Source organism: Erinaceus europaeus, chromosome 10 (genome assembly GCF_950295315.1).
Source record: "Erinaceus europaeus chromosome 10, mEriEur2.1, whole genome shotgun sequence".
Lineage (NCBI taxonomy): Eukaryota > Metazoa > Chordata > Mammalia > Eulipotyphla > Erinaceidae > Erinaceus > Erinaceus europaeus.
In genome coordinates, this window is record NC_080171.1 from 44047277 (window position 1) to 44074472 (window position 27196).

Below are 27196 nucleotides of genomic sequence, written 5' to 3' on the forward strand. Positions count from 1 at the left end.
GTATTTCATGTACTAAGTAGGCACAAATCCAAAAACATTAACTGCAAACTTCATCACTGTGCTGTTGTGGGTGTATTAAATACGGGAAATGCTTAAAGTAATTTATATTGTGCCAATTAGGACATGGTTTCTTATAGTCCACAACCAAAGAATGTCCATTCAAATGATATTTCAGCATTTTATGGATGAATGTGTGACTAATGGATAGAAACTAATATATTTCCCTGCTCCAACATTATTGAGATCAGAGTAATTATTTACTAGTGCACACTGTAACAAATGGTTCAATTTTATCTTTTTTATCCTGGTTATATATATATATATATGTATATATATATATATATATTTTTTTTTTTACTGGTAGCAATTTAGAAAAAAGTACTTGATCAGATTTTTATAGGGGGATCCTAGGGCTAACTATCTTGAAAGAAATGCATTTTGGCACCACCCAAGAGAAAACGAACAATCACACCCACTCTGGTACTTGAAAATGCTGGTTGATATTTGGCACCAGAGGAAATTACCCATGAAATGAACACTTGGGATTTGACTCATTGGAATTCAGCTCCGATGTCTTCAAATGAATAAGAATCACTGCACAGATACTGAGAAATAGAGATAAAGGTATTGCAGAGGAAATGACAACACTTTTTGCAGGAAACTTAGATTTAATGCAATTTGATTCATACACAGTATGAAGGTATGATTACAGGACAATAAAGCCACCAATTTCAATCCAAGGAAAACCAGGTGCATGTAATTATTCAATGAAATCAAGCTGATCAGGAAAACATGGACTTTAAGTTCCTTGCCTATAGTAAGTGGTAGACATGGACTAAATGTATATCTAGCCTAAATGGATAACCAACTCACATGTGGGTTGGAATTTTTATTATTTATATAAAGAAGGAAATATTTATTTACAGTTGGGGGGAGCTCAATTCTAAAATTAGGTTTTGTTTAAAGACTCAAGATCATATTGTGATATTTCTCTCACAATACTGAGGTATACTTAACACTACCAACTCTTTCATACATGTACTATGCTCTTTCTTTGTAGATTATTCAACATGTAGTATTATTTGTCCTACTCCTAGAATTTTTCTTCTTGGCCACCAGGGTTATTGCTAGGGCTGCACTAATAGTCACCAGTCCCAGTGGCCATTTTCCCCCTCTTTCGCTATACTTTTACTTTACAGGGAAGAGAGAAATTGAGAGGGATAGGGAGATAGAGAGAGGGAAAGATAGATACCTCTAGACCTACTTCACTGCTGATGAAGCATGTCTCCAGCAGGTGGAGCAAGGGCTTGAGCCCAGGTCCTTGTGCGTGGTGATATGTGCACTTAAGTTTGTGTTCAATGCCTGGCCATGAAGCCTTATTATTATTGTTGTTGTTGTTATTATTTATAGAAGGTGAAATAAACACACAGAGGACGACAGAGACAGAGTGAAAGAGAGAAGAGACAATTGCAGCACTGTTCCACCACTCATGAAGCTTTGCTCCTGCAGGAGGTGAGCATGAGCTTTAACCTAGGTCACTATGAGGTGAGACACTACCCTGCCATTAGCACAATACTTTAAGGATTTTATACTCTTAGGACTCTGTAATTTTTTGCCACCAATATTTCATTTGCACTGTTATATTTTCTATATAAACACCTTATATACAAATAGCTTAAGTCATACCTTGTCACACTTCGACTTCGAAATGCATTAAATTCAATGTTAAGTGAATTTTGCTGAGAAAAAAAAGTGCAGCACTTCGGTGTACAGTCCTCAGTCTCAGTCTCCTGGCCGCAGCACCTAGGCTCACCCACAGGATAATGTGGCACTACAATCTGAGACAGAAGTACTTTTCCATAGTTCACATCCTCTGCTTCCAGGACAATTTCCAGAAGAGACCAGCTTTCTGGACACAGTCCCATTTCTTACCCAGCCCAGCTCTCTGGTGTCCTTAAGGATGGCGAAATCACCTGAGAGTAGCTCAGTTAAGACCAAGAACTAAGCTACCTTGTATCAATTTGCATCTGGAGCGACAACAAGGAAACCAGGAGGAGGCCCTGAGGCGCTGCCCTGCACTCTTCACACAGGTCCAGGCCTGCAACAATACCAATTGCTGTCCAGTCGGAGTTACAGTCTGGCTCTCCGCTGTCCTCTGGGCCACTGAAGGGGTCAACAAGATGAGGAATGGGGCTGTTTTCTACCATCTGACTTCCCAGGAGGAGGTGAGGCAGGCCACTCCTTTACTTCTCAGCAGGCTCCAGGCTTCAACAAGTGAGCTACTTGTGCAAGCCACTCCCACCACCCTCTCTGGTGTGCATGCTTGCTGCCTGGGTATACTTGCGCTCTGTATCCCAGACCAAGTAGTTCTAGAATAAGGCTCTGATCACCTTGTGGATAGCCGGCTCTTCACAAGAGCTTGTGAGGGAATTATTTGAACATAAAAATGTTCTCTTGGGTCTTTTCACATTTTTCTGCCATAACATGGTCCTCAGAATTATAAGTATTTTATAAGTTTTTAAAATTTTTTTTATTTATAAAAAAGGAAACATTGACAAAACCATAGGATAAGAGGGGTACAGATTTGCATAATTCCCACCACCAGAACTCTGTATCCCATCCCCTCCCTGATAGCTTTCTTTAACCCTCTGGAAGTATGAACCCAAGGTCATTGTGGGATGCAGAAGGTTGAAGGTCTGGCTTCTATAATTGCTTCCCTGCTGAACATGGGTATTGACAGGTTGATCCATACTCCCAGAAATTTTATAAATTACAAATTTAAATATATCATTATAAAAATATCATCCTTTTATGTAATTATGCAAACAACCAAATCCCCTGGGTGAAAACAGATTAGATTTGGCTCTGTTTCCTGAGATTTTGAAAACCTTATGTGTTAGAGCTGTCAAGGGTGAAATGGAGAGAAATGGGAAAATGAAAATAACCCCCTAAAAACCCCTGCATTGATAATGCCATCTATAAAAAGAAATCTATAATTTCTTTTTTTTTTCAGTTCTTTGATAGGTCAGAGATGTTAGATGGATTTATAAGTATGCTATGATGGACACAGAATGAATCATTGCATAAATATTATACTTAGAGCTTGCTTTCTCGCCCAATGATATCATCTTTGAACTTTTACTTATTTTTAAATATTTTTTCAAAATAAATCAGGATCTATTAATAGTTACATTGATAAAAGGACAACACAAATGAAGCTCTGCTTATTTTTAAAAACTATCATTATCCATATATATGGAACCTTAATTTTAATGAAATAAAAATAATCTTCACATGTTAATATTTTAAACAGTAATATAAACTAAGGGAAATAATAGTGATGTGGCCATAAACATTTTATTTATTTGTTTAACATACAATGAGATAAAAAAATCACTCAAGGGAGGGAGGGGGAAGATGGTGGACTGAGAAGCTGCTAACAACAGCGAGTGCTCTGACATTGCCTGGCAAAGGTAGGATTTTCTGCTTTTAGCAGGCCAGTCAATAACGGGTGACACCAAAGAGGTGATTATAATTTAATTTGGGTTAAGAATTAGAGTAAAGGTGACACGGACTAGCGGGGCTCCAGACTTCCCAGGCGGCGCCGGGCAAGGCGAGTGCGCCGGGCATTGTCCTCCGCCCGGGAAGGCGGCTCCTCCACCAGCCAGTTGCAGAGCACTGCTGGGCGGCCGGCAGAGGACCCAGAGAGAGCACTTTAGCTCGGGGGCTTTCTCTTGGGAGTCTCCAGGGTCCACCGCGACCCTGAGGGCGGATCCAAAGACTTCTTGAGTATAGCTCTCATTGGATCAAAGGACTTGGAGCTAGTTTTCATTTTCGAGAAATCCTTTAAAAAAGTCTGGAGGGGGGGGTTTCCCAGAAGATGGCGGACAGAGAAGCTGCTAGCCTCTGAGCTCCAAACACATTCCCAAGAGACAATAGGATTTTCTGCCTTTAGCAGGCCAGCCAATAAGGTGTCAGAGCAGTGACAAGGAGATGACTATAACTTAATTAGGGTTAAGAATTAGAGTAGGGGGAAAAAATTCTTCTTTCTTCCTTTTAATTTTCAAGCATACATCCTTCCCGTCCCCCCCCCCCCATAAGCAGACCCTGGGGACCAGCTCGTAGCAGGATACCCCATACCACCAAACAGGGTGGTTTTTTTTTTAATTCACTGATACACATTTGGGAAGTTCCTTGCACTGCTCTTTAATTACAACTCTTTTTCTTATCTTCTCCCTTTTCTCTCTCTTGTCTCTCTCTCTCTCTCTCTCTTTTTTAATCTCGCCATACACTTCTTTCTTCTTTGCCTTTCTGAATTTGTGAATTACTTGGGGGAAGAAATCTGACTCAGAGTGGACTCTCTATGTGTGTATCTCTGCTCTAGTTCCCTTTCCCCTCTTGTTACCCCTAGAATATACAGTGGAAAGTAGATTTGCATAACTGTCTATTCTTGCTATTCTCTCTTTCTTTTCTCTTTCTTCACTGGGATTTGGTTACTATTTTTTCATGGACTGGAGAAATTGTTTGGCTAACTGGTAATGATTAAACTACTTTAATACTTACTTCAATTGCTACTGTAATTCCGGAGGTTGGTGAGTACAATTGTCATAAAGGTATTTAGTACAGTGTTACTTGTACTCAAGGCACAACAACTGAGGAACAACAGAGCATAAAAAAAAGAGAAACACATAAATAAAAAAAATGGGTAGATTAAAAACAAATAAAACTGCTACTCCAATGAATGAAGACAAGAGCCCAGAAGAAACTACAAATCAGCCAGAAGTAACCATAGATAAGAAAAGTATGCAAGCAATAATAAACTTATTAATCACAGAAATGAAAACAACATTGGAGGAAAGGAATGGCAGTATTAGGGAAACAACAGTTGAGACCTCCAAGGAAAATACTGATTATCTTGAGGCAATCAGAGAACTGAAAGCTGAAATAGCTGTAATGAAGAAAGAAGCTGAGGCAAGGGAAAGCAGACTAACAGAAGCAGAAAACAGAATTAGTCAGACAGAGGATGAGTTAGAGAAAACTAAGAAAGAGGTGAAAGAGCTTAAAAAGAGATTGAGAAACACTGAAAATAACAACAGAGACATATGGGATGATCTCAAAAGAAGTAACATTCGTATAATTGGCCTGCCAGAGGAAGAAAGAGAGGAAGGGGAAGCAAACATTCTAGAGGAAATAATACAAGAAAACTTCACAGACCTGAATAACAGAAAGGATATCAAGGTTCAAGAGGCCCAGAGAGTACCAAACAGAATCAACCCAGACCTGAAGACACCACGACACATCATAGTCACAATGAGAAGAAGTAAGGATAAAGAAAGGATCCTAAAGGCTGCAAGAGAGAAACAAAAAGTCACATACAAGGGAAAACCCATAAGATTATCTGCAGACTTCTCCACTCAAACTCTAAAAGCCAGAAGGGAGTGGCAAGATATCTATCGAGCCCTGAATGAAAAAGGGTTTCAACCAAGGATAATATATCCTGCTAGACTTTCATTGAAACTAGATGGAGGGATCAAAACCTTCTTAGATAAACAACAGTTAAAGGAGGCAACCATCACCAAGCCGGCCCTGAAAGAGGTACTAAAAGACCTCTTATAAACAATAATATCACTATAATACTTGCAATATATCAGACTAAACAAATTTTTTTCTTAGAACAATGGCACTACAATACATTAAATCCATAATATCAATAAATTTCAATGGCTTAAACTCACCCATCAAAAGGCACAGGGTGGGAGGATGGATCAGAAAACATAACCCAACCATATGCTGCTTGCAAAAATCCCATCTGTCACAACAAGATAAACACAGACTTAAAGTGAAAGGATGGAAAACTATCATACAGGCTAACGGTCCACAAAAAAGGGCAGGAACAGCCATTCTCATCTCAGACACGATAGATTTTAAATTAAATAAAGTAATAAAAGATAGGCAAGGACATTACATAATGATTCGAGGATCAATCATCCAAGAAGACTTAACAATTATTAACATCTATGCACCCAACAAGGGACCATCTGAATACATTAAGCATCTACTGAAAGAATTTCAAAAATACATCAATAGTAATATAATAATAGTGGGAGACTTCAATACCCCACTCTCACACTTAGACAGATCAACAAAGCAGAGAACCAATAAAGATACAAGAGAATTGAATGAAGAGATTGACAGACTAGACCTCTTGGACATTTTCAGACTCCTCCACCCCAAAAAACTGGAATACACCTTCGTTTCAAATCCACATAACACATACTCAAGGACAGACCACATGTTAAGCCACAAAGACAGCATCAATAAATTCAAGAGCATTGAAATCATCCCAAGTATTTTCTCAGACCACAGTGGAGTAAAACTAACATTTAAAAACAAATGGAAAATTATTAAAAGACACAGAATTTGGAAACTAAACAACATGCTCCTTAAGAACCACTGGGTCAGGGACTCACTCAAACAGGAAATTCAAATGTTCCTGGAAACAAATGAAAATGAAGACACAACCTATCAAAATATTTGGGACACAGCTAAAGCAGTACTGAGAGGGAAACTTATAGCCATACAATCACATATTAAACACCAAGAAGAAGCTCAAATGAACGACCTTACTGCACACCTCAAGGACTTAGACGAAGAGGAACAAAGGAACCCTAAAGCAACCAGAAGGACAGAAATCACTAAAGTTAGAGCAGAAATAAACAATATTGACAATAAAAGAACCATACAAAAGATCAATGAAGCCAAATGTTGGTTCTTTGAAAGATTAAACAAAATTGACAAACCCCTAGCCAGACTCACCAAACAAAAAAGAGAGAAGACTCAAATTAATAGAATTGTAAACGATGCAGGAGATATCACAACTGACACCACAGAAATCCAGAGAATCCTGTGAAACTTCTATAAAGAACTATATGCCACCAAGCTAGAGAATCTGGAAGAAATGGAACAATTCCTAGAAACCTATGCACTCCCAAAACTGAACCAAGAAGAACTACGAAATCTAAATGCACCAATCACAGACAAAGAAATTGAAACCGTTATTAAGAATCTCCCCAACAACAAAAGTCCTGGACCAGATGGCTTCACAAACGAATTCTGCAAAACTTTCAGGAAACAGTTAATACCCATACTTCTTAAGCTATTCCATAAGATTGAAGAAACAGGAATACTCCCTTCCACCTTTTATGAAGCCAACATCACCCTGATACCAAAAGCTGATAGGGACAGAACAACAAAGGAAAACTACAGACCAATATCTCTGATGAACATAGATGCCAAAATATTAAACAAGATCTTGGCTAACCAGATACAGCAACACATCAAAAAGATTGTTCATCATGACCAAGTGGGATTCATCCCAGGAATGCAAGGCTGGTTCAACATCCGTAAGTCAATCAGTGTCATTCACCACATCAATAAAAGCAAAGCCAAAAACCACATGATTATCTCAATAGATGCAGAGTAAGCCATTGACAAAATCCAACACCCATTCATGCTCAAAACTCTACAAAAAATGGGAATAGATGGGAAATTCCTCAAGATAGTGGAGTCCATATATAGCAGACCTACAGCCAACATCAAACTCAATGGACAGAAGCTGAAAGCATTCCCCCTCAGATCGGGGACTAGACCGGGCTGTCCACTATCACCGTTACTCTTCAACATAGTATTGGAAGTTCTTGCCATAGCAATCAGGCAAGAGAAAGAAATCAAAGGAATACAGATTGGAAGGGAAGAAGTCAAGCTCTCACTATTTGCAGATGATATGATAGTATACATAGAATAACCTAAAGAAGCCAGTAGAAAATTACTGGAAGTTATTAGGCAATATAGCAAGGTATCAGGGTACAAAATCAATGTACAAAAATCAGTGGCATTTCTTTATGCAAACACTAAATCTGAAGAAGGAGACATCCAGAAATCACTCCCATTTACTGTTTCAGCAAAATCAATCAAATACCTAGGAATAAAGTTGACCAAAGAAGTGAAAGACTTGTATGCTGAAAACTATGAGTCGCTACTCAGGAAATAGAAACTGATACCAAGAAATGGAAAGATATCCCATGCTTATGGATTGGAAGAATAAATATCATCACAATGAATATTCTCCCCAGAGCCATATACAAATTTAATGCAATACCCATCAAAGTTCCACCAAACTTCTTTAAGAGAATAGAACAAACACTACAATCATTTATCTGGAACCTGAAAACACGTAGAATTGCCAAAACCATCTTAAGGAAAAGAAACAGAAATGGAGGCATCACACTCCCAGACCTTAAACTATATTATTAAGCCATCATGATCAAAACAGCATGGTACTGGAACAAAAATAGGCACACAGACCAGTGGAACAGAATTGAAAGCCCAGAAGTAAATCCCAACACCTATGGGCATCTAATCATTGATAAGGGGACCCAAAGGATTAATTGGAAAAAGGAGGCTCTCTTCAATAAATGGTGCTGGGAAAATTGGGTTGAAACATGCAGAAGAATGAAATTGAACCACTTTATCTCATCAGAAACAAAAATCAACTCCAGATGGATCAAAGACCTAGATGTCAGACCAGAAACAATCAAATACTTAGAGGAAAACATTGGTAAAACACTTTCCCACATACACCTCAAGGACATCTTTGATGAATCAAACCCAATTGCAAGGAAGACTAAAGCAGAAACAAACCAATGGGACTACATCAAATTGAAAAGCTTCTGCACATCCAAAGAAACTATTAAACAAACAGAGAGACCCCTCACAGAATGGGAGAAGATCTTCACATGCTAGACATCAGACAAGAAACTAATCACCAAAATATATAAAGAGCTCAGCAAACTTAGCACCAAAAAAGCAAATGACCCCATCGAAAAATGGGCAGAGAATATGAACAAAACATTAACCTCAGGGGAGATCCAAAAGGCTAACAAACATATGAAAAACTGCACTAGGTCACTGATTGTCAGAGAAATGCAAATTAAGACAACACTAAGATACCACCTCACTCCTGTAAGAATGGCATACATCAAAAAGGACACTAACATCAAATGCTGGAAAGGATGTGGGGACAGAGGAACCCTTTTACATTGCTGGTGGGAATGTAAATTGGTACAGCCTCTGTGGAGAGCAGTCTGGAAAACTCTCAGAAGGCTAGACATGGACCTTCCATATGACCCAGTAATTCCTCTCCTGGGGTTATACCCCAAGGACTCCATAACACCCAACCAAAAAGAGGTGTGTACTCCTATGTTCATAGCAGCACAATTCATAATAGCTAAAACCTGGAAGCAACCCAGGTGCCCAACAACAGATGAGTGGCTGAGAAAGCTGTGGTATATATACACAATGGAATACTATGCAGCTATCAAGAACAATGAACCCACCTTCTCTGACCCATCTTGGACAGAGCTAGAAGGAATTATGTTAAGTGAACTAAGTCAGAAAGATAAAGATGAGTATGGGATGATCCCAATCATCAACAGAAGCTGACTAAGAAGATCTGAAAGGGAAACTAAAAGCAGGACCTGATCAAATTGTAAGTAGGGCACCAAAGTAAAAACCCAGTGGTGAGGGTAGACATGCAGCTTCCTGGGCCAGTGGGGGGTGGGAGTAGGCAGAGGGATGGCTCACAGTCCTTTGGTGGTGGGAATGGTGTTTATGTACACTCCTAGCAAAATGTAGACATATAAATCAGTAGTTAATTAATATGAGAGGGGGAAAATCGATTGTATGTCTCAAAGTTTCTCAAAAGACAAACTGAATCTTTTTAATATATAGGCTATGTATTTGATATGCGGACTCTCTCAAAAGCCTAGACCAAGTAGATTAGAAGCATCCAATAGCACAGCTATATACAAGATACTGGATACTGTACAGCAAACCATAACAAAGGGACTTTTCAAAGTTAACCCAATTACCAAATAATGTGATGATAACATTTACTATCGATTGTCTTTTTCAACCCTAAGACAGCAGGAACCTCACATCTCCACTATAGAGCCCCTACTTCCCCCTGTCCTGGAACCCTTGGATAGGGCCCATTTCCCGTATGCATCTCCCAATCCAAACCAAATAATATTGCATCCGCCGATCACAACCTAACCAACGCAACGATTGCCACCTCAACATGCTTCACCTCAGACTGTATCCAGATACTTCACGTGTGGAATGACAACCCTTCAGCTTCATTACTTGGGTGAGACCTTTCCTTTTATAGTACACTCTAATTTCATCTCAGGTAGTTCACTTTCTAACAAAGTCCCATAACCTAGATATACACCAGTTTCTGTGAGAGAGAGCTTATGTGTACACGTATCCATAAAATACTGCAAAATATATACCTGAAAGCAGAAGTACACTAGAGTTTGCAGTGAGTATCCCCCTAACACTTCCTCTCCTCTCCACTATTCCAAGCTTGGGATCCATGATAGCTCAACAAATTGTTTGGCTTCCTATGTTAACTCTCTTTTCAATCACCAGGTTCCAGATGCCACCAGGATGCTGGCCAGGCTTCCCTGGATTGCAGACCCCACCAATGTGTCCTGGAGCTCAGCTTCCCCAGAGGCACACCTTACTAGGGAAAGAGAGAGGCAGACTGGGAGTATGTACCGACCAGTCAATGCCCATGTTCAGCGGGGAAGCAATTACAGAAGCCAGACCTTCTACCTTCTGCAACCTTCAACGACCCTGGGTCCATGCTCCCAGAGGGCTAGAGAATGGGAAAGCTATCATGGGAGGGGGTGTGTTATGGGGATTGGGTGGTGGGAATTGTGTGGAGTTGTACCCCTCCTACCTTATGTTTTTGTTCATTAATCCTTTCTTAATAAAAAATTAAAAAAAAAATCACTCAAGGAACAGCTATTACCATAATGTTTTTGGAAAAATGGAGTATCTCATGGATTATTTTCTATTCTCATAAATGCATGTTTTTTGGTTAGATAAATCAAAACCTGAGGGAGAAGATGATGGGCATATCTAGAGTATCAGAATAAACAATATGATTATTTCTGGAAAGAAATTACCGGACCTAAGATTAAACAAATACAATCTCTGTTAAACAAAACCTATATATTTTATTATAGGGAAATGCCAAATTTTTATTCTTCATATTTTTAAAGTATTCTACTGAAAATCATGAGTCACTGAAGAGCATTGAGAATGTCAATTTAAATAATTACAGCCTACTTAACAACTTAATAGCCTGTTCAACTTAACTTTCATATACATGGAGGCTTTTCTCTCAAAAATTAATTTTATTTATTTTGTCAACAGAGGAAAATTATCCAGAGTGTAGTACACAAACAAAACATAATGTATACAACAGATACCACTGGATGCCTGGCTAAGAGCAATTCTTCCCTTCCTCCCTCTTAGGAGACTTGATTTTTTGGAAACATGTTCATCTTTCTTTGTGCTGTGTTGAACTGCTATAGAAGCCTTCACTGTAGAGCAACAATAGTAGGGAATGTTCCATTCTCCGAAGGGAGGTTGGACAACATATATTATCTATTACCCGAGGATGATGGGCCCTGAAATTAGTGCAGCCTGGAATGTTCCTAGCCATGACCATAAAATGCCAACTCAGATCTACTTAGTGCTTGCTTTCTCAGATCTACAGGGATGCCGAGGTTACATAGCTCCTGTACTGACTATGGGCCCCAGATTAAATCGATGGGGTTTACAGTTAACAATATTTATATAATTTTTGTCATATTTGGGAGCTACTCTCTTCCCTGATCCAGCTTTCTAGTTCTTTTTCCAGCTATGACACCATCCCCCCAGACAATAACTTAGATCACCTGCATAATAGATGTCAGGTTCAGGCAAAAACTAGTGGGTTCATGGGCCCTCGTGGAATATACCTAAAATAGACAGACGTACTAGCTTTTTTCCAAAATAAAGACCTCAAATCTTCATCAGAAATATTCTTGTCTTTAGGTTCATGATTAGTCAACAATTTGCTCTGCTTTCTATCTTAACTCTTTATCAGCCACCAGGTTCCAGACGCTACCATGATGCCAACCTGACTTCCCTGGGCAGGCGACTCCACCAATGTGTCCTTGAGCCCCACCTCCCCAGAGTCCTACCCCACTAGGGAAAGAGAGAGAGAGGCTGGGAGTATGGATTGACCTGTCAACACCCATGTTCAGCAGAGAAGCAGTTTGCACCCTATGATGATCCTGTGTCCATACTCCTAGAGGGATAAAGAATAGGAAAGCTATCAAGGGAGGGGACTGGCTAATGAGTTCTGGTGGTGGGAATTGTATGGAATTGTACCCCTGTTATCTTATGGTCTTGACAATATTTCCATTTTATAAACAAATTTTAAAAAATCACCAAAGTTAAAAAAAAAAAAGAAGCCAAGTGCATTTTTAGATGCGTCATTGATTTTAGCCAACAGTAACTGGTTCTGTTAAAGGAACACATTATACATTTGATTAATGGATGCACAATTTATTATTTATTATCTTTATTTATTGGATAGAGACAGCCAAAAAAATCAAGAGGGGAGTGGGAGATAGAGAGGGAAAGAGACGGGGGTAGGGCAGTAGTCATATGGCACAAAGTGCAAGGATCGGCATAAAGATCCTGGTTCAAGCTCCCAGCTCCCTACCTGCGGGGGGGGGGGGATCGATTCACATGCAGTGAAGCAGGTGGGGAGCTGGGGGCTCAATCCTTCCCTCTTGATTTTTTGATGGTCTCTATCCAATAAATAAAGATAATAAAATAAATTGGAAAAGCATTATTGTGAATCTCATTAATCAAATGTATAATGTGTTAAGGACCTGGATTCAATCCCCACCTGCAGGGGGGGGGGTCACTTCACAAGCAGTGAAGCATATCTGCAGGTGTCTATTTTTCTCTCACTGTCTCTGTCTTCCCTTCCTCTCTCCATTTCTCTCTATCCTATCCAATGATATCAATAACAACAATAATAATAACTACAACAACGTTAAAAAAGAAAAGTAAAAGGATGGAGAGAGACAGAGAGACACCTGTAGCACTGCTTCACCAGTCATGAAGCTTTCACTCTACAGATAGGGACTTGAACCTGGATCCTTAAGTATTATAACATGTGTGCTCAACCATCTGTGCCACCACCAGGATCCCACAGAGAGATTTTCTGTAAGTAGTCAGCTATAATGCCTCTAAATAACATCCTTAATCCTTAATCTAAAAGACAAAGAACACAAAGTTCTTTATTCTTTTGCTAGGTCTCTTACATATAGATGTGAAATCTATATGTAACTGTTTCAGGCATCTGTTAATACTGAAAGCTGGACAAGAACAAGCTTTTGAGTATAAACAAAATATGAAGATAAAAAGAGAAAACCAAAGTTTTTTATCATGATCATGTTACGGAGACACTAAATTAACCATATACTCCATAACTGCTGAACTTGTATTATACGATAATAATACTCCCTTCCGTTTTATTAAAAAAAAAAAGTTCGAGCATATCAGTTTTTTGTTACTTGTGGCCATGATCTATTGCAGCAGGTCCAAATATTCTAAAAGAAGGCACCTCAACATGCTTCACCTCAGACTGTGTCCAGAGACTTCACGTGTGGAATGACAACCCTTCAGCTTCATTACTCGGGTGAGACCTTTCCTTTTATAGTACACTCTAATTTCATCTCAGGTAGTTCACTTTCTAACAAAGTCCCATAACCTAGCAATTTCTGTGAGAGAGAGCTTATGCGCACACGTATCCTTAAACTACTGCAAAATATATACCTGAAAGCAGTAGTACACTAGAGTTTGCAGTGAGTACCTCCCTAACACTTCCTCTCTACTATTCCAAGCTTGGGATCCATGATAGCTCAACAAATTGTTTGGCTTCGTATGTTAACTCTCTTTTCAATCACCAGGTTCCAGATGCCACCAGGATGCTGGCCAGGCTTCCCTGGATTGCAGACCCCACCAATGTGTCCTGGAGCTCAGCTTCCCCAGAGACACACCTTACTAGGGAAAGAGAGAGGCAGACTGGGAGTATGGACCAACCAGTCAACGCCCATGTTCAGCGGGGAAGCAATTACAGAAGCCAGACCTTCTACCTTCTGCAACCCTCAATGACCCTGGGTCCATGCTCCCAGAGGGCTAGAGAATGGGAAAGCTATCATGGGAGGGTGTGGGCTATGGAGATTGGGTGGTGGGAATTGTGTGGAGTTGTACCCCTCCTACCTTATGTTTTTGTTCATTAATCCTTTCTTAAATAAAAAATAAAAAAAAAGAAGGCAATCTGATATTGAAATGTGGCTGGATACTCAGTACACTGTACTGGAGGAAGTTATCAATGAGATAATAAAAAAAATTTTTTTTAAAGAGATTTACTAGGAAAAAGAAGAAACTATATAGATTTAATAGGAAAAAAAAAAGAAACTGTATAGATTTAAGAAAGGAAAACTCTAAGGATTTGACTGAATTTAGAGTAGGGCTCCAAAGTAAAAACATTGGGTTGAGGATGAAGGTGGATGCTCTGCTTCACAGGGGAAGAGGAGAGGAATGGGATGGGACACAGTCTTGTGGTGGTAGGAATGGTGTTTATGTACACTCCTATTAATTTTTAGTCATATAAATCACTATTTAATTAATAGGAAAGGGGAAAATTTAGTGAATGTCTCAAACTTTTTAATGCACATATTTTTTAAAAAATAAACTGTATAGGTGTAATAATTAATATATTGCAAATTATTACTTTGCCAGAAAAGTGAATAAAACAAATTCTTTATTACATACAATTAAAGTGAACAAGTAATTAAAGTTTGAAGGGAATAAAAACTCATAGTGTGTTTTATATTTGAACAATGGAGATCTTGAGAAAATGACTGTGATGTCACAAAATTAAATCAGACTTCCTCAGTTTTACAAATGTTACTAAAGTCCTTTTTTCCAGTTTTCTTTCAAATTGAAAAAGTCAGTTGTGGCAGTGAGATTTTATACTACTTACATATAGGTTGTGAATCACACTTCTATAGGTTTTTCATTTGCTTTGCCATTTTGAACATTTCCTAACATAATCATAGTGTATGTTCCTTAACAAATAAATTGTAGGTTATTTTGAAGTGTTCTAGTAGAACTAGGAGATATGTAGCATAGAATATTCCACAGTTTACAATCCGTTCAGTAGTTGAAATATTTCTTCAGAATATGGAAACCTTTGAGTGCTATCAATTCCCTGCAGCTTACTAAGGTCCTGATATTAGCACAATGTCTAGCCAACTTAGATATTCTGTGTATTTTGATAAGTTAAGGATAGTATGGACAGTAGAAAAAAGGTATTCACAACAGGGAGAGGTGAATGAAAGAAAAATAAAAATGCACTGAACAAAGTGATTTGAGAAAATGGATTCTATCTACTTATTTTGTTAGGTACAAAGTTTAAAGTAAATATTCTTAATTCATAGTGTCTTATTTTCATCTACATAAAATGATACAAAAGCCTACCTAACAAGTTAGCTATCTACATATATATCCAAAGTCATATGATATCCTGGTAATATTTAAATATATTAGTATAATAAATGTTATAATAAAATTTAAATATTTAATTAAATTACAAGAATTTTACAGAGCTAAACTATATATTTAAAAGAAAAAAAACTGGTTCACAAAGTAAAGATTCCCTTAAAAAAAAAAACATTTGAGTTTCAAGTTCAGTAAAAGGCAGTCACTAAAGATTGGTATCAACTGATAACAGTGGCAGTTTATTAATAATCTGTCATGTAAAGCTGACATATTAGAAGCTGGATTCTGCTCAGCTTTACAATAAAATCCCATCCATTTTATTACTACCAGAATTAAATATGTCCTGTTGAAAAGCTCTAGTAAGCTTAAATATGCTTTAAAGCTCTTTTTTCTCAAATACATTTATGGATTTTCCAACCACCTCATTATCAATAAGCCAAATCGACAAAAGTCTAATCCTGATTCTTCCAGATACCTGTGGTATAGCAAATAAAGAAAAAGATAGCATACACATTTTTACAGAAGCTGGTAAGTTTGCATTTGAACAAATGAAAAAGCATAAGCGACTAAATTACTTGTTTCTGACACGTTATGAGCAAGTAGAAGGCTAGATATAGTATGGAAATAATATAGAGTAAGCATTAAAAGTTAAACCTAAGGGATTCACAGATGAACAATTTATTTAATCAGAATTATGTGTGAGTCATATTGATAGGAACAGCCTATTCAAAGGTGTGAAAAGATGATAGTACCTATGAATTAAAACTAAAGAATTTAGGTGAGCCATTATATACATAAATGCCATTAAGTCAGCTTTTCATAAATATTACTTGAAAAATTCTAGCAGAATTTGAACTCCATTTTCTTTTTTTTTATAATTTTTTTCCCTTTTGTTGCCCTTCTTATCATCGTTATTGTTGTTATTATTGATGTTGTTATTGCTGTCATTGTTGTTGGATAGGACAGAGAGAAATCTAGAGAGGAGGGGAAGACAGACAGGGGGAGAGAAAGACACTTGCAGACCTTCTTCATCACTAGTGAAGCAACCCCCCTGCAGATAGGGAGCCAGAGGCTCAAACCGGGATCCTTAAGTCGGTCCTTGAGCTTTGAGCCATATGCTCCCTAAACTCCATTTTCTTTCTGTGGTTCAACTTGGTTGCCCAGTATTATGTTATCATCAAGTCATATAAAATAGTTTTTTATGAAAAGTGTTAATCTCAAGCTTCCAGAAGTAGTATAATATAAAGACTGGAGCATGGCAGGCTAAAAAGAAGATGAGATACTGGGGCCAGGTGGTAGTGCACCTGGTTGAGTGTACATGTTACAATGCCCAAGGACCCAGGTTCAAGCCCCCAGTCCCCACTTGCAGGGGGAAATCTTTCTGAGTAGTGAAGCAGTTTTTCAGCTATCTCTCTGTCTCTATCATTCCCTCCCCCCTCAATTTCTGGCTATCTCTATGTAGTAAATAAATAAACATAATAATAATAAAGAAAATTAAAAGATGAACACAGTTGATAGGAAAGTTAAAGTTTGGATTTGGAGTAAAAATGAGCAGAGTTCAGAAACATCATTTTAGAATTTAGGATGTTAATTAGTAAGCAAATAAGTGGTAACACTGTATTAAAGCGTTGAGGAGGCTGGGCAGCAGCACACTCAGTTAAGTGGGCTAATGTTACAAGGTGCAAGAACTGGATTCAGGTCCTTGATGCCAACCTGCAAGGGAGAAGCTTCCTGAAAAGTGATGCAGGTCTGCAGGTGTCTATCTTTGTCTCTCCTTATCTCTGTTTCCCCTCTCAATTTCTTTCTTTTCAATCAAATCAAAGATAGGAAGAAGAAAGAGGGTGGGAGGGAGGGAGAGAGAGAGAGAGAGAGTGAGAGAGAGAGAGAGAGAGGAAAGTTGCCCACCAGGAGCAGTGGATTCATAGTGCTGGCATGGAGCCTCAGTGATAATCCTAGTAGCAATTAAAAGAAAAAAGAAATAATAAATGAATGAATAAATATATAGTGTTAGGTACCAAAGCACTGATCAGCTCTGACTTATGGTGGTGCAGGGGACTGAATCTGGGCCTTTGGAGTCTCAGGCATGAGAGGCTCTTTGCACAACTATTATCCATTATGCTATCTACCCCAGTGTGTTACTTTTCATCTATGAACATTAACTAGTTAAAAGTGCTGTTAGTTAAACCTATGCCAATAACATCAGAATTTGTTTTCTTATTTAAATCTTATTCAAGTGAGAATTTAATGATTTTGCTTTTAAAATTTTATTCTATTTTTAAAAATTGCCTCCAGGGTTATTGCTCAATCTGGGTGCCTGCACCAGAAATCCAAGGCTTCCATCAGCCTTTTTTTCTGCTTTTTTTTTTTTTTTTTTAGAAAACTGTGAGATAAAGAGGAAGAGAAATAGAGAGACAAAGAGACAGCAGGAGCACTTGCTCCACCACTCCTGAGCTTCCTCATCTGCAAGTGGGGACCTGAGGCTTGATCAGTAACTTGTGCACTCAACCAGGTGTACCAACACCCAGCCCCTAAATTTTCACTTAAAAAAACTTATTATATTTATTTGTTTATTGGATAGAGACAGAAATCAATAGAGAATGAGGGCAGAGAGAGGAAGAGAGACAGATACCTGCAGCACTGCTTCACCACTTGCAGAGCTTGGAGACCTGGGGCTCGAACCTGAGTCCTTGTGCATTGCAACACTTGCGTTCAACCAGGTGCACCACCACCTGGTCCCAGTTTTATTTTTTAAAGTGTAAATGCATATGGAAGATTTCACACTTAAATTCATTTTATTCTAATAATAGTAATTAATCAGTCTATTGAGCACCCACTTGTATATATGAATGCAAGGAAAGAGACAGAAGAAAAAGGAAATTCCAAGAAGTGAACAATCCAAAAAAGAATTAATATTTTTGCAATGAGTCCTAAAAAAAAGAGAGAAGGGAAGAGTTGGGGGGCATGGAGTGTGTGTGTGTGTGTGTGTGTGTGTGTGTGTCTATACACAGAGGTATGCATGCATATGTATATTTTTATCATTCTTTGAAGAAAACAGTAAGTTTTACTAGATAATAACTTTTTATGGAAATGGCCTTTAGAAATCGAAATGAATTCTAAGAGAAGTGAGTCATAAGAATTTCAGATAATAGGAAATGACTATAAAGTTTCACAGTTTAAAAATGAGTGATTTTAACTAATGTAGCATGAGTCAACATTAACTAATTGGTGAAGTGTTTAAAATTCAGTCACCATATAAAAGCAAATGCAAGTTTCAGTCAAAATAAAAGTGATTTTCTGAAGGTCAAGGTGGGGGAAATCCTAAAAACTTGTATTTAATGGTAATATGTTTATACATAGTTTTACAGAAAAATATTTCTTTTTTAAGAAGTTTTTTAAAAATATTTATTTATTCCCTTTTGTTACCCTTGTTTTATTGTTGTATTTATTATTGTCACTATTGCCGATGTCGTTGTTGGATAGGACAGAGAGAAATGGAGAGAGGAGAGAAAGACAGAGAGGGTGAGACAAAGATAGACACCTGCAGATCTGTTTCACCACTTATGAAGCGACTCCCATGAAAATGGGGAGCCAGGGCTTGAACGGGGATCCTTAAGCTGGACCTTACACTTCGCACCAAGTGTGCTCAACCCGCTTTGCTACCGCCCGACTCCCGAAAAAAATGTTTCTTTAGGAAAACATTTGGGGACATTAGTGATATTGAATATTGTAAGCAAATCTGGTGAGCAACTTTTCTCTTTTTTAATATTGTACGTAAAATGATAGTTGACTTTAAGGAAGTTAATTGAATAACACCAAAAACCTGTTAGCTGTTCTCTGACTTCTTGCTCAATTTTTAAATTTTTTAAATTTCTCTTTCATTCACATCCTCAACCTTAGAATAGTGGAATTCACACAGTAAGTAGTTAATTCTATCTACAGAATATTTTCAAGAATGGGAGCTACTCACTGCCCTAATCCAACTTTCTAGCCCTTTTCTCTACTCTGAGGACATTTTATCAGACAATATTTTTATCCAACTTCATCCTAGCTATCAAATTCAAGCAATATCTGTGAGGGTCACTGTTACTCCATATTGCCTAAAACAGCCATTTTTAAACTCAATTCTGGGTGTCCAAACAACAGCTGCAGTGCAGCTGCACTTCACCCTTGAAAAACTAATCTCAATGTTCTTACTTATCAGCGGTCATTCTATCAAGGTCATGATGGCCCCCAAAACCAAAAATTGGTTAGCTAACAGAAACTGCCAGAAAGTGGTCAAGGTCTGTGGTCAAACTCCCTGACAGACCTCCTGAGTTCCCCCACCCCTTTCCTGATGTGGATAAAAATAATCTGTCTGTGGCTCACAAACCACTATTGGGAAGTGCTTGTAGCCCAGGCTTAAGCTTGCCTCAATAAAGGCTCTTGTTTTTGCATGTGACTTTGGCCTCCTCTCTGCAGGAACTGGACCTAAAAACTCCAAAGCTACCATAGTCGTGGGCCCTTTAGAAACATGCCTAAAGGGGCCAGACAGTGGTGCGCACACATTACAGTGCACAAGGACCCAGGTTCAAGGCCCCCCGCCTCCGTCCCCACCTGCAGGGGGAAAGCTTCACAAGTGGTGAAGGACTGCAGGTGTGTGTCTCTGTCTCTCTCCCGTTCAGTCTGCACCTCCGCTCTCAATTTCTCTCTGTCACTAACCAGTAAATCAATAAAATTTTAAAAAGTAAACAAAAATTCAGAAAATAAAACATGCCTTAAAAAAACTCCCTTTCTTGCACCCTAAAATCTCTAATCTCCTCTGTTCTGTTCCTACTTTTGCTTCCTGTTAATTAACCATTTTGTTTCACTTTTATGTCCTGTCACTTTCCAGACACCAGGTTGCAGATGGTACAGTGATTCCATCCTGACTTCTCTGGGCAGACGACCTCACCAGTGTGTCCTGGAACCTCATCTCTCCAGAGCTCTGGCCCGCTAGGGAAAAATAGAAACAGGCTGCGGTATGGATTGACCTGACAACACCCATGTCCAGAGGAGAAGCAGTTACAGATGCCAGAGCTCCTACCTTCTGTCCCCAAAAACAATCTTGATCCGAACTTCCACTGAGGGAGAAATGATAGGAAGAAGATGAGAGGGCTCTGAAGTCTAGCTCCATCAGCACCCAAAAGAGAGGAGGAAAAGGAGACATTTGGATGTAGTAATAGGGTTATGTGTGGCTTGGAGGGGAAGAGGGGACTGGACTTGGAAATTAAAGGGAGGGAATTATGTACAAATGTAGACAGACAGTTGTAGAGAGAATGATAAACCTATGTCTACAACATGGGAGAACTGCAATGGATCACAATGGAGGGGCTGGGGATTCAGAACTCTGGTGGTGGGAATAGTGTGGAATTATTGGCATGTAATTTTGCAAAACAATATTTAATCACTAATAAAAAATGTTTAGGTCTACTATAATGGTAACAAGTGGAAAAGTTATTAACATATTTGAGATTCAGATTTCTGTTCTTCGAAATATAGTTAGTACAGATTTTAGAAATTGTGTGAAGACGAAAAACACCATTAACCTATATGGTTTAACTAGAGATCCTTTTTACTTTCCATTATCACAACCTCTTCTTGTTCAAGTTTTATATTCCTCATTTTCCCCCAGAACACTGATTTTCATATTGACAAGTACTAGGTTCTTCATCCTCTCAAAAATGGTTTTCCCAAGGGTGATTTAAACTTAGCAGAATCACCTTGGAATGCTTGATTAGAATGTCACTCCCAGGTTTTTCTCTAGATTCACTGATTCAGAAAACCTGGCAGGAAAGCTGCCTGAAAAATCTGTGCTCTAACAAGCTTGATAAGGGAAATGTGATGCACAATAAATTATCATACAACTTCTCTAAAGCATTATATTTACAGGATCATTTTTTAACAGTCCTGAGTTCTTTGCATCAGAATTTCTCTCTCTCTCTCTCTCCCCACCCTCAGAAAAATCTTAATCAAAACTGACAGGCTGTCTTCTAAATTTGACAGAAGAAAAGATAAACATGGAAGATAGAATTAATTTCACTTAACTCGGCCTGGACAGAGAAGATGGTGGAATTATTTTATCTACTAAAGCATTTATGAAAACCCTTTAGTAGAGTTATTTCTGTGTGACTTATCCACCTTCAGAGTTTTATGTATCCTTAACACAAATACTGATGCAGGTATTAGTCTCTTGTCTTTTGCTTTCATTTAAAACTTGTTTTTCTTAGACATAATGTCAGTCAAATGGTAAAACTATAAGAGCAAAAAATCTGCAGAAAAGAAAAAAAATTGACCATTGTTCAATAAAACATAAGCATTCAAGTGACAAAACTAAAATACAGTTAGAGGGGTATGCTTATAGTTGTTTGAATATGTAAAAGGTCTCCCTGAATATTTCTCATAGTTCCTATAGAGGAAAGTAAAATTGTTCATTATTATATAGTAAAACATTCATTTAATATGAAAGTAACTAATTTCTAACTACAAGTTCAATTTTGTGGATGAATACACAGATGTGTATTATATCCAGTTCCATAAAGATAACTTCTTAATTTATATTGAAATCTTAAGGTCTTCAGTTATGTAACTATTCTCTCTAGGCAATTCACAGATTCTGAATGGAGTAATTGAAAGAACTTTGTTAAGTTGTATTGTAAAATAATTTTTGTCTCAGATAAATTTATTGAAATTGACTGGAATAGCTTTTATTACTTTTATCTTTCCAGTTTCCTATTATCTGAAAGTTTAAGTCATTCTTATCTTTGATAATCCAGAGAGTAATACCACCTTCAAAGATGAATAATTAAATTATTATTTTCTTTGCAATGCAACTTTAACAAATAATGATGAGTAGATTATATAGACCATTTATGAATTAGAAGGAAGACTGGTAAATCTCTGAACTCTTTATTATGCTAGTGATGTGGCTCTAAAATGTGCTGGTGGTCATTATAGCTGTGATCTGACTGGAAATGTCTGTCAGGATCAAATAGCTAAACCTACAGCATTCCAATACTGCATAAGCAATTACTGCTTTTACCTTATCCTTTCTTCCCATTTTATTCTTAGATGACTTTGTTTCATATGTAATTTCTCCGTTGGATTCTTTTCCACTAACTCCTTTTGCTAAATGATACTTTAGATATAGCTAGGGGCCAGGTGGTGGCGCACCTGGTTGATAGCACATATTACAATGTGCAAGGACACAAGTACGAGCCCCTGGTCCCCATCTGCAGTGAGAAAGCTTTGCAAGTGGTAAAGCAGTGTTGCAGGTGTCTCTCTGTCTCTCTCCCTCTCTATCACTCCCCTTCTCCCTTGATTTCTGCCTATCTCTATTCAATAAATAAGAATAATTGAAAAATTAAAAAAAGAAACAGAAATATATTTTTAAAATAGATATAGCTAATTTTTCAGGGTTCTTTACTAGTCTAATTAAGCTGTCTCATGACAGAATTAAAAATATATCTCTCAGATAACACAAAAATAAAAACCTGTAGAGACCTTTAAAGGAAGCCAAATATTTTTAGTGTTTCTATTACAATGTCTACTTGAAATAGCACCATGTATGTGATATTTTTCTTTGTTTTGAACCTTCATTTATTTATTTATTAACTGTTTGTTTATTATCTTTATTTATTGGATAGAGACAGCCAGAAATTGAGAAGGCAGGGGGTAAAGAGGGATAGAGAAAGAGAGATACCTGTAGCAATGCTTCACCACTCACAAAGCTTTCCCCTGCAGGTGGGAACTGGGGCTCAGACTTGGATCCTTGCACATTATAACATGCACACTCAACCAGGTTTGCCACCACCGGCCTATATGCAATATTTTTCTAAGAATTCTTTTTTTATTTTATAAATAAAATTAAGGGAGTGATTAATGTTTAATTTTTATTAGTAGGATTATTTTTAATTTTAATACTCCTAAGAGATATAGCATTCACATATTCTTCATTGTGCAATTACAAATTCAATCAGTCACATTCATTCATATAGTTAATACATTAGTTTGTTATTATATTTAAGCAAGAAAAAGAAAACCTCAGTAGGGTTAATGCATTGTTAAGATTTCAATGATCTTTTCTGCACTAAAGCAATCTTTTACTAATATCCTCATTAATGTCATTAGTATTTGTAACACACGAAGTAGTTATTTAACAATGATTACACCTCTCCATTTAAGAAATGACTATCCAGCAGGTTAGCAAAACAACTTTGCCTATGTTACCGAAAGAAATGGATGTTTGACCTGGAATTTGAGCATAAAATGTTCTCTGCTTTGAGTAAATAGTTGTTCTCCTTAGTTCTCTGCTATATTCTACTTCTCATGCAGTTTCAAAGTTTTCTTGAGTTCTTCCTGTTATAAAAATTGTACATGGAAATGATTTAAATATCTATTTAAAAGCATACCTTTCAAATGTATATCTTTAGTTCTATCAAGGTATCAGTTTCACAAGTTTAATAAAGTCCCTTTGATCTTTTTATTTTTTTAAATATTTATTCCCTTTTTGCTGCCTTTGTTGTTTTATTGTTGTAGTTATTATTGATATGATGTCGTTGTTGTTGGATAGGACAAGGAGAAATGGAGAGAGGAGGCAAAGATAGAAGGGGGAGGGAAAGACTGACACCTACAGACCTGCTTCACTGCTTGTGAAGCGACTCCCCTGCAGGTGGGGAGCTGGGGGCTCGAACCGGGATCCTTATGCCAGTCCTTGCGCTTTGCACCACGTGCGCTTAACCCGCTGCGCTACTGCCCGACTCCCATCCCTTTGATTTTTTTGAAATGATTCTTAACAGCACATTTTCTTCCACTCATTGAATATCACTTGTAACTGTCTTAATGCAATTATTCTAATATTTCAAGATATTTAAAGTATATATAAAAGGTTCCACACATAAATAATAGCACCTTATGTTTGCTGGTCTTAACAGTTTCTTAGGTCCTGGAAACTCTGATTTATTTTATTTTTAAACATTTATTTCATTTGATAAGACAGAAAAATTGAGAGAGATGAGAGAAGAAGAGATACGTGCAACACTGCTTCACCACTCATGAGGCTTCCCCCATAGGTAGAGGACTAGAAGCTTGAGACCTGGTTCTTGAGCAAGGTAATGTGTACACTCAACTTCGTATGCCACCACCTGGTTTCCAAACTCTGATATATTATGCTCACATTTAAGTGTATCTGCTTCTCTCAATCTCCATTCTTAAAATAAGAATGAACATTATATATTTTTCATGAGCTATTAAATTATGCTAATATCTTTAAATACAAATACTTTTGTAAAACATTTAGAAAAAACTCCCTAACACATTCTTCTTTACTATGTTTGCTCAATAATAAATAAAAAAAACCAGTCAGAGGAAATATAAACTGTAGACATCATTTTAGTTGTTTCCATTGCTGTCTTCCCACATCCATTGTCTTTCTCTTTAAGCATGTCATTGTTATCACATTGTGCACCAGTATCTAGCCACTGAAAACACAATGGCACATTCCACATGAATGTGAGAAATTCTGTAAAGTCTAAAACACAATGTTTCCCAAAGTAGCTAGAAAAAATTGAAGAAGAAAACAGAAATGTAAGTCTTAAACAGAAGTATCTGGGGTTAAAAAGAATAGGGAATTATCAGTTGCCACAGATTGGCCAGGCTGTCTCTTCAATCTGTTGTTACTGTAGTTTTCTTCTTTAATCCTTAAAAGGGTAAATACCTTCTGAATACTAATAGCTAACTTTGGAGAAGATAAAGAATGTTTAAACCATGCACTACATAAGATCAAGTTTTGTTTTGTTCAGGAGAACTAGTAGAATACTGGTAGCTTTTTTCAGATGATTTGGCATTTACTCAGAAGGTGCTTTTAGTTTTATGTAAACATAATATTATACCAAAAAACCTTATAAATCATGTTGTCCTACTATCACATATGATACTTGATCAGATGAAGACCAGAAGGGTATCTGCCTGCCCCACCTAGAAAATCATATATTCTTTCTATAAGACAGAGTTCTGTATTACACCTATGAGGGAAGATGCCTTCACATTTGCCCTCATCCTAATCCCTTCTGTAGCATTTGCTTCATATTAACTAATACAATCTATCAACCCTGCTACATTATTGCCTGGTTGTGAAGCATGGAGCAAGTTGCATACTTTCTCTTAATCTTGGTTTTTCTGAAAGCAATAGTTTCTCTTTTCAGGGGGTAATGGGTAAGGATTTAGTACATTGATTTGCACATTCAATTTTTTTTTTTTTTTTTTTTTTTTACCTCCAGAGTTATTGCTGGGACATGGTGCCTGCAGTGCGAATCTACTGCTACTGGAGGCTATTTTTCCCCCTTTTGTTGCCCTTGTTGTTTATCGTTGTTGTTGTTGTTATTACTGTTGTTGTTGTTGGATAGGACAGAGAGAAATCAAGAGAGTAGGGAAAGACAGAGAGGGGGAGACAAAGACACCTGAAGACCTGCTTCAATAAATCATTATCATATGTACTACTAAGGAACCTATGAACTTTAAAATTGATTTTACTATAACATCATCAGCTTCACTGTTCAAATTTGTTTGTTAACATTTGTATAAATCAATTATAAGTGCTATTCACATATTTGTTTTTAAAATGCTACTAAATATATTAAATCACAAAATTAATAAATACATAATATGCAAATATGTAACATCTTAGGAGTTACCAGTTATTTCTCATCACTTCTATTTCTATAGTTACATGCTTTACTTTCAGTTCTCTAAAACTCTAATATGAAATTTTCATAGAATAACCTAAACTTGATAAATCTTGACAGGTGATAAAATAAGTTTTACTTTCAATAAATCATTGCCTCTGCTCATTGGCATCAAAGAGAACTCACTATAATATATTTAACGTATAAAATTGTCATTCATGTTCAAAGAACTTTTTTCAGTTGTGTAGATTTTTACTTTTTTTGTGAATGCCTTCAACTCCACTTAGAAATCTATCAAAGACAATATCAAATGACTATATTACTATAATCTACCCCAAAAGAAACATTTTATAAAGGATAGCACATTGTTTCTATAATAGTTATGAAAACACAATAAAATATCAGATGAATTATGCAAACTACCTTTGCTTTATATTTACGGCACATTTTCTAGCAGGAGTAGTAAAGGAAAACAAAGCTCTAAAAATGGAAATATTATGATAACCTTACCATAGCTCCAGGTTAGAAATTCAAAGCAAAAGTTCTCCACCCTGAGACCTAAAATGCACACACATAAAAAAGTCTCTATTAGTACTATACTTTAATTAAAATATTATAGAATGTAAGTAATGAGTCAATATTATGAGAAATTGTATTATATGACTAATTAGTGTAGTAATTTAACAAATAATTTTGACTACAATATTTGTCGGAAATAGCATTAGTTACTCAGCTCACATAAAAGGATTTAAGATTAATTACTTTAATTTGGATTCTTTAATGAAGGAATGACAAACAGCAAAGAATTTTTATTGTCTCCCTTTCTTGTAGACTGCAGGTGATGGACATATTTACAAGCAGATCTTATTCTGCATATATTACAGAACCATCTCAGTTACATTCATGTTAGTGTCAGTCACATGATGATAAGCTTACACACTTGAAACTGCACACAGTCTCACACACAAATTTACACCTTTAGCTACCAAACTTTATCTGCTTTAATCACTAAATAATAT

The 27196-nt window shown here is 37.2% G+C and overlaps 1 long non-coding RNA gene across 2 annotated transcripts in view; it reads right to left on the minus strand.

Annotated features, from left to right (window-relative positions):
- The window catches only part of LOC132540732 (uncharacterized), an 820348-nt gene that overhangs the window by 400166 nt on the left and 392986 nt on the right, over nt 1-27196 (minus strand). For both annotated transcript variants that reach the window (XR_009551890.1, XR_009551889.1), the window contains exon 4: nt 26688-26735. This is a non-coding gene — a long non-coding RNA (uncharacterized LOC132540732). The remainder of the gene's footprint in view (nt 1-26687; nt 26736-27196) is intronic.